Source organism: Octopus sinensis, unplaced genomic scaffold (assembly GCF_006345805.1).
Source record: "Octopus sinensis unplaced genomic scaffold, ASM634580v1 Contig14661, whole genome shotgun sequence".
In the NCBI taxonomy this organism is placed as follows: Eukaryota; Metazoa; Mollusca; class Cephalopoda; order Octopoda; family Octopodidae; genus Octopus; species Octopus sinensis.
Window position 1 is genome coordinate 59,016 of NW_021833298.1, and position 9,932 is coordinate 68,947.

General features: G+C 43.0%; 1 protein-coding gene across 1 annotated transcript in view; it reads right to left on the bottom strand.

Annotated features, from left to right (window-relative positions):
• LOC115230164 (protein mono-ADP-ribosyltransferase PARP14-like) overlaps nt 1–1,819 on the bottom strand; it is a 48,168-nt gene extending 46,349 nt beyond the window's left edge. Inside the window, exon 1 of the mRNA XM_029800376.2 lies at nt 1,777–1,819. The gene's annotated coding sequence lies outside the window, so the exon portion shown is untranslated. The remainder of the gene's footprint in view (nt 1–1,776) is intronic.
• Nucleotides 1,820–9,932: the final 8,113 nt, after the last annotated feature.

The window sequence follows — 9,932 nt, forward strand, 5'->3', positions numbered from 1 at the left end:
CTCCCAAAAGCAATGAGTTAAATTTGTCTTCAGACAAGTCTGATGAGTCTTCTGCAAGGCTACAGTCTACGTGGGTGCAAAACCATTGGTCACAATGACCAAACATGAGCTTTATTTCTTTAATACTTTACTGCTCTATAGGTAAGAGTGTGCTTCTTTTTACAGATATATGATACATTGACTATCTTTCAAGCGTTGGGCCTACCGGAGGCCAAGTGGCTGAGTTCCTTTCAAACTTTGAACAGTGAAACACTCGCACAATGCTTGTATGTATTAAAGTATGTATGTGTATAAGAAAGATAATGGAGTGTACGTGTGTGTGTGTGTGTCCTGCTTTATGTATTTGAACTCACACACAAACACGCCCACCCGGCAATCTTTCGTCTCTAGTAGACCTTTCCGTCGATAGACAAAATTCTTTTTATCTAATCGTTATACATGCCTTGTCGACTGCTACTGTGCAGCCTTAATGTCTCTGTTGATGTGACGATGGTGAAATGGTAAGAAAAAGACGGGAGAGTTATAAAATGAGGAGGAGATATTCTTCTCATGAGAAAAGAGTTGCATGCAAAGGAAAAGGCTTTGAGCAAAAGGCTTCGTTTCACGTTACTACGATCGACACAGTTTTAAATGGGCAACCCCACCCGTCTAGCCTCAGGGTGGCATCACTCAGAAGCTACAACAATGCGAGGAAGCGCATTGTGACCAGCGATATGTAGCAACATCCGACAGTCTAGTCGGTACAGTGATTTGTGTTGTTTTGAGACGAAGGGACAGTTCCGAAAGTCCAAATTCCTCTTCTCCCCCACGGCACCCGAACTCATCTTAACTTAAGAATCAACATGGCTTTGCTAAGTCAATTGATGTGTTTTCCGTTTGACTTTAAACTTTTGCTACATATCGCTAGTCACAATGCGCTTCCTCGCATTGTTGTAGCTTCTGAGTGATGCCACCCAGAGGCTAGACGGGTGGGGTTGCCCATTTAAAACTGTGCCGATCGTAGTAACGTGAAACGAAGCCTTTTGCTCAAAGCCTTTTCCTTTGCATGCAACTCTTTTCTCATGAGAAGAATATCTCCTCCTCATTTTATAACTCTCCCGTCTTTTTCTTACCATTTCACCATCGTCACATCAACAGAGACATTAAGGCTGCACAGTAGCAGTCGACAAGGCATGTATAACGATTAGATAAAAAAAATTTTATCTATCGACGGAAAGGTCTACTAGAGACGAAAGATTGCCGGGTGGGCGTGTTTGTGTGTGAGTTCAAATACATAAAGCAGGACACACACACACACACACACACACGTACACTCCATTATCTTTCATATACTTTAATACATACAAGCATTGTGCGAGTGTTTCACTGTTCAAAGTCAGTCGGTGGGGGGCGGTGCGCGCTATCATGTGTTTCACTTCTCATCTCCCTCACCGACTTCAAAGCAAATGTCACCTTCCACCGGACATGAAAATAAAGGTAAATTAAAAACAGAAATTCTTTGCGGAAATTACCGAACAACCAGCTGGAATTAAAAAAAAAAAAATACTGACCAAAAATGAAATTATGCCCTCATACGTAAGTTTCATGCCAATATTTAAGACGGGAGCGTTGTCTATCAAATGACTGCTCCAGGAGAATGAAAACAGCAAATCCGGGTAAGATTTGAACTCGAGTTGTGGTGAGGAGCATAAAAGAATTGAAAGCGACTTTGTAAAGCAATGGAGAGACGGGATCAAAGAAATTAAATTAGGAAGATGTAAAACTTAAAAAACTTACCTCGTCACAGCTCTGAGCAAAAGTGAAACTTGGTGGTTTTTAAGCTGTTCATTGGTTTAACAACTTTGTATGACATCAGTGTTTCTCAGAGAAAAACACTTCTCCTCTGCCCTCTTTTAACACAATTTACTTCCACGAACACTTTGTGATAAAAGTTTATTATTATCATTTACAACTAACAAAATGGGAAGAAAACACACACACACACACACACACACATATATATATCGTTTGTAGAAATATATAAATCCAGAGGAAAAGCAAACTCTAAAGATGTAGAGCAGTTAAAATTATAGTGTGTTAGGCCGGTTTATGGGGTTAGCGAGGTCTCAGGCCAGCAGCAGTGTTTGGGGTCTGAAGATATGAGCGAGAAACCCAGAGTAACCCCATAAACCGGCCCACTCCACCATAATATATATATAAATAAATTTAAAATGAGGGTGAGAAATTGGATATTAATTTAATTAACATCAATTTAACACCAGTGGTCTAGTATATTAAAATCTGAAGGTTCAGTAAATTGTATTATATACACATGAGAGGGATGACCGCTATGTGGACAACCCTTATGCTAGAAGTAGAGCAGCTATGGTCTTACCACTAAGAAATGTTCTTAAGAAGAATTTAGCAAACACCAGAACTTTTCATTTGTTTTGCTCGCTTACGCTCTGGTGTTTGCTAAATTCTTCTCATATGTATGTGTGTATATATATATATATATATATATATATATATAATATATATATATATATATATATATATATATATTATATATATATATATATATATATATACATATATATAATGAACGAAAGCGCTAATATATGTTACATGATGTATAAAAACATGTAATATACAAATGAATATCTGTAGCTATAAAACCATCCGAACTTCTGAGTATCTCATTTCTTCTAATATAAAATAGCTGTACATCATCTCCAAACCTTCTAATATATATATGTGTGTGTATGTAAGTATATATGTACAAAAGGAAGTAACTGATAAAGAAAGAAAGAAAGTTTTAAGGGGAAATACACGGTGAAAGTAAGGTAGGATTTCACTCTCAGTGTTTTGTCAATCGCCTCGCTGAAACTTATCTGATTTTCCCCAATGGTGGCCACTGATTGGCGTGTCGACCCCTCCCCGCCTCAAACCTTCAATTTGTGGCTACACGCGTATACACACACACACACACACACACAAACTAGCCCTCCGCCGGTTGAAACCGACGGAGGTTCCAGCTAATCCGATCAACGGAACATCCTGTTCGTGAAATTCACACGCGTAGCCTTAATGTATTTCTCAGGTTCTCCTCATTTTCTGCCAGTTGACTGAAATGGACCGACTTAAAATAAGGGCAATCAATCGGAATAAGTCCGAGACTTGTCCAGATTCGTTCGTTTGCTTCCGTCTACGTGACAGCACGTTCTTGTCAACTGCAGGCATGAAATATTGTCACTAATACGGATTTTTCGACGTCGATCTCGTTTTCTTCTTGGAAATTTACAGATTTTACATATACAAATGAAGGAGGTAAGGACGAGCCCTAGCCGCATACACATACACGCCGCACAAAAGGGTATACGTACATACATACATACATACAAAAATACCCTGTTGTTGATGTTGAAATTCCAATGAAGGAACTTTGGATCTAGGTTAGAAACTGGTTCTTTCTCTATTGGCAAGAAATCTTGGAATGAACTGAATAATGACCTTATAAATAGGCAAGGCTTTTCTCAAGCTTCGAATGCTACATTGTATCTGTTATCGACATCCCACATGCATACATACAGAAGACAAGTGTGTATATGTATGTGCATCGAAAAAGCCGTATTAGTGATACTATTCAATGGGTTTACTGTTGACGGCACGTGCTGTCACGCATACGGAAACTAACGAACGAATCTTGTCGAGTCTGAGACTTATTCCGATCGATTGCCAAAATGAAATAAGGTGTCTTGCTCAAGGACAACGCTCCAACAGGATTCGAACTCAAGACCTTACGATCGTGAGCCGAATGCCTTAAGCACGAAGCCATGTGGTATATACACATATATAATACATGTGTAGCGTGGTTACTACAAACACTTGGTGTCAGTTTATATGCATATAGTCAACACCATCATCATCATCATCGTCGTCGTCGTCGTTTAACGTCCGCTTTCCATGCTGGCATGGGTTGGACAGCTTGTCTGGGGACTGGCAAGCCAGGAGGCTGCACCAGGCTCCAGTCTGATCTGGCAGAGTTTCTACAGCTGGATGCCCTTCCTAACGTCAATCACTCCAAGAGTGTAGTGGGTGCTTTTAATGTGCCACCGGTGCGGAGGCCAGTTAGGTGGCACTGGCATCAACCACACTCAAAGGGTGCTTTTTATGTGCACCAGGCACGGGAGCCAGTCAGGCAGCACAAGCAATAACTACACTTGAATAATGCTTTTTACATGCCACCAGCATGGGTACCAGTCGCGGGACTGGCATCTGCCACGTCAACGATTTCACTTAACTCATCAAGTTTTCTCAAGCATAATGCTCAATGATTGAAGGGTACTCTTAAATGGGCCAGTTCTGTGACACTGACATAGGCCATAGCTATGGGCTCACTTGGCATGCCTGTTCTTCTCAAGCACAGCGTATCTCCAAAGGTCTCGGTCACTTGTCATCACCTCCGTGAGGCCCAACGTTTGATGGTTGTGCTTCACCACCTCATCTCAGGTCTTCCTGGGTCTACTACTTCCACAGGTTCCCTCCACTGTTAGAGTGTGACACTTTTTCACACAACTGACCTCATCCATTAGTGTCTCATGACCATACCAGTCGTCTCTCTTGCACACCACATCTGATGCTTCTTAAGTCCAACTCTTCTCTTAGGCCACTTACACTCTGTTGTGTATGCACACTGACATTACACATCCAGTGGAGCATACAAGCTTCATTTATTGCAAGCTTACGCATGTCCTCAGCAGTCACATCCCATGTAGCATGACTGTTCACATGCATGCGTCATACAGTCTGCCTTTCACTCTGAGTGAGAGGCCCTTTGTTACCAGCAGAGGTAGGAGCTTTCTGAACTTTGCCCAGGATATGCTTATTCTAACAGTTATGCTCTCAGAGCATTCACCCCCTACTACTGGGTTGGTCACCTAGGTAACAGAAGCTGTCAACTACTTCTAGTTTTTCACCCTGGAATGTGATGTAATTTGTTTTCTGCACATCTTCAGTGTTTATTGCTCCTGAGCATCTGTCACACACAAAAACTATCTTCCCAGTTAGCCCCACCCCTTTGATATTGCTGCATCTCTCATGTGTCTATATCTTATACCGGGTACATCTTATGGAGTTTCTATCTACACATTTCCTACAAATTGAGCAGGGCCATCTATCTGAAGGGATTTGTGGGATGTCTGCCTTCTTATTAAGGCTTTAGTTTTTGCTAGATCGACTCTAAGGCCCTTCAATTTTTAGACCTTGCTTCCGCACCTGAAATGTCTTCTCTAGTTCTGGTAGTGAGTCAGCTATTAGAGCAAGGTCATCAGCATAGAGAAGCTCCCAAGGGCAGACTGTCTTGAATTCCTCTTTTATTTTCTGTACAACTATGAAAGGGGCCTGAAGACCAATCCTTAGTGAACCTCTACTTCTACCTGGAATTCTTCACTATACTCATTGCCGACCCTTATCTTACTGACAGCATCCCTGTACATGGCGTGCACAGCTCTCACTAACCATTCATCTATCCCTAGTTTCCTCATTGACCACCAGATAAGGGATTGGGGCACCCAGTCAAAGGCTTTCTTTATATTAACAAAAGCCAAGTACAAAGGTTTATGTTTGGCTAGGTATTTCTCTTGCAGCTGTCTTACCAGAAATATAACATCAGTGGTGCTTTTACCTGGCACAAACCCAAACTGCATCTCGTCTGAACTAACTCTCTCCCAAATTAGTTGGGTTACAACCCTCTCTGTAACCTTCATTACCTGATCCAACAACTTGATACATCTGTAATTATAGTATCTAATGCATCACCTTTACCTTTGTAGCAGTTGACTATGGTGCTGCTACACCAATCATTGGGTATGACTCCTTCATGTATCACTTGGTTAACTATACAGGTGACTAGGCTATAGCCGACAGCACCAGATATTTCAAGCATATCTGCAGTGATTGCTGATGGGCCGGGGACTCTCCCTGTCTTCATACTCTTAATTGCTTTATCAACAAAGTTACTGTCAACTCGGATAGCTGGTCCCTCTGTTGGGTCAACATTCGGCTCTCCCACACACTGTCCCATTGACACTACCTCACACTGTCTCATTTTCGTTGCCTTGAACTGTCCCACATGCAATGTCAGACACTCTCTCAGATATATTCTCCCACTCTGTCACACACTGTCCCATTGACACTACCTCACACTGTCTCGTTTCCGTAGCCTTGAACTGTCCCACATGCAATGTCTGACACTCTCTCAGATATACTTTCCCACTCTCTGTCTCATTTTCGTGGCCTTGAACTGTCCCACATGCAATGTCTGACACTCTCTCAGATATACTCTCCCACTCTGTCACACACTGTCTCATATACACTAGCTCACACTGTCTCATTTTCGTTGCCTTGAACTGTCCCACATGCAATGTCTGACACTCTCTCAGATATACTCTCCCACTCTTTCACACACTTGTCTCATATACACTACCTCACACTGTCTCATTTTCGTTGCCTTGAACTGTCCCACATGCAATGTCTGACACTCTCTCAGATATACTCTCCCACTCTGTCACACACTGTCTCAGATACACTACCTCACAGTGTCTCATTTTTGTTGCCTTGAACTGGCCCACATGCAATGTCTGACACTCTCTCAGATATACTCTCCCACTCTGTCACACACTTGTCTCATATACACTACCTCACACTGTCTCATTTTCGTTGCCTTGAACTGTCCCACATGCAATGTCTGACACTCTCTCAGATATACTCTCCCATTCTGGCACACACTGTCTCATATACACTACCTCACACTGTCTCATTTTCGTTGCCTTGAACTGGCCCACATGCAATGTCTGACACTCTCTCAGATATACTCTCCCACTCTGTCACACACTTGTCTCATATACACTACCTCACACTGTCTCATTTTCGTTGCCTTGAACTGTCCCACATGCAATGTCTGACACTCCTCAGATATACTCCCCCATTCTGCCACACACTGTCTCATATACACTACCTCACACTGTCTCATTTTCGTTGCCTTGAACTGTCCCACATGCAATGTCTGACACTCTCTCAGATATACTCTCCCACTCTGTCACACACTGTCTCATATACACTAGCTCACACTGTCTCATTTTCGTTGCCTTGAACTGTCCCACATGCAATGTCTGACACTCTCTCAGATATACTCTCCCACTCTCCCACACACTGTCTCATATACACTACCTCACACTGTCCCATTTTTGTTGCCTTGAACTGTCTGACATGCAATGTCAGACACTCTCTCAGATATACTCTCCCATTCTGCCACACACTGTCTCATATACACTACCTCACACTGTCTCCTTTTTGTTGCCTTGAACTGTCCCACATGCAATGTCTGACACTCTCTCAAATATACTCTCCCACACACTGTCTCATATACAGTACTTCACACTGTCTCATTTTCGTTGTCTTGAACTGTCCCACATGCAATGTCTGACACTCTCTCAGATATACTCTCCCACTCTGTCACATACTACCTCACACTGTCTCATTTTCGTTGCCTTGAACTGTCCCACATGCAATGTCTGACACTCTCTCAGATATACTCTCCCACTCTTTCACACATTTGTCTCATATACACTACCTCACACTGTCTCATTTTTGTTGCCTTGAACTTTCCCACATGCAATGTCTGACACTCTCTCAGATATACTCTCCCACTCTGTCACACACTGTCTCATATACACTACCTCACACTGTCTCATTTTTGTTGCCTTGAACTGTCCCACATGCAATGTCTGACACTCTCTCAGATATACTCTCCCACTCTGTCACACACTTGTCTCATATACACTACCTCACACTGTCTCATTTTCGTTGCCTTGAACTGTCCCACATGCAATGTCTGACACTCTCTCAGATATACTCTCCCATTCTGCCACACACTGTCTCATATACACTACCTCACACTGTCTCATTTTCGTTGCCTTGAACTGGCCCACATGCAATGTCTGACAATCTCTCAGATATACTCTCCCACTCTGTCACACACTTGTCTCATATACACTACCTCACACTGTCTAATTTTCGTTGCCTTGAACTGTCCCACATGCAATGTCTGACACTCCTCAGATATGCTCTCCTATTCTGCCACACACTGTCTCATTGACACTACCTCACACTATCTCACTTTCGTTGCCTTGAACTGTCCCACATGCAATGTGTGACACTCTCTCAGATATACTCTCCCATTCTGGCACACACTGTCTCATATACACTACCTCACACTGTCTCATTTTCGTTGCCTTGAACTGGCCCACATGCAACGTCTGACACTCTCTCAGATATACTCTCCAACTCTCCCACACACTGTCTCATTGACACTACCTCACACTGTCTCATTTTCGTTGCCTTGAACTGGCCCACATGCAATGTCTGACACTCTCTCAGATATACTCTCCCACTCTGTCACACACTGTCTCATATACACCACCTCACACTGTCTCATTTTCGTTGCCTTGAACTGGCCCACATGCAATGTCAGACACTCTCTCAGATATATTCTCCCACTCTCCCACACACTGTCTCATTGACACTACCTCACACTGTCTCATTTTCGTTGCCTTGAACTGGCCCACATGCAATGTCTGACACTCTCTCAGATATACTCTCCCACTCTCCCACACACTGTCTCATATACACTACCTCACACTGTCTCATTTTCGTTGCCTTGAACTGGCCCACATGCAATGTCTGACACTCTCTCAGATATACTCTCCCACACACTGTCTCATATACACTACCTCACACTGTCTCATTTACGTTGCCTTGAACTGTCCCACATGCAATGTCTGACATTCTCTCAGATATACTCTCCGACTCTGTCACACACTGTCTCATGTACACTACTTCACACTGTCTCATTTACGTTGCCTTGAACTGTCCCACATGCAATGTCTGACACTCTCTCAGATATACTCTCCCACACACTGTCTCATATACACTACCTCACACTGTCTCATTTACGTTGCCTTGAACTGTCCCACATGCAATGTCTGGCACTCTCTCAGATATATTCTCCCACTCTGTCACACACTGTCTCATATACACTAGCTCACACTGTCTCATTTTCGTTGCCTTGAACTGTCCCACATGCAATGTCTGACACTCTCTCAGATATACTCTCCACTCTCCCACACACTGTCTCATATACACTACCTCACACTGTCCCATTTTTGTTGCCTTGAACTGTCTGACATGCAATGTCAGACACTCTCTCGGATATACTCTCCCATTCTGCCACACACTGTCTCATATACACTACCTCACACTGTCCCATTTTTGTTGCCTTGAACTGTCTGACATGCAATGTCAGACACTCTCTCGGATATACTCTCCCATTCTGCCACACTGTCTCATATACACTACCTCACAGTGTCTCATTTTTGTTGCCTTGAACTGTCCCACATGCAATGTCTGACACTCTCTCAAATATACTCTCCCACACACTGTCTCATATACAGTACTTCACACTGTCTCATTTTCGTTGTCTTGAACTGTCCCACATGCAATGTCTGACACTCTCTCAGATATACTCTCCCACTCTGTCACACACTGTCTCATATACACTAGCTCACACTGTCTCATTTTCGTTGCCTTGAACTGTCCCACATGCAATGTCTGACACTCTCTCAGATATACTCTCCCACTCTCCCACACACTGTCTCATATACACTACCTCACACTGTCTCATTTTCGTTGCCTTGAACTGGCCCACATGCAATGTCTGACACTCTCTCAGATATACTCTCCCACTCTCCCACACACTGTCTCATTGACACTACCTCACACTGTCTCATTTTCGTTGCCTTGAACTGTCCCACATGCAATGTCTGACAATCTCTCAGATATACTCTCCCAATCTCCCACACACTGTCTCATATACACTACCTCACACTGTCTCA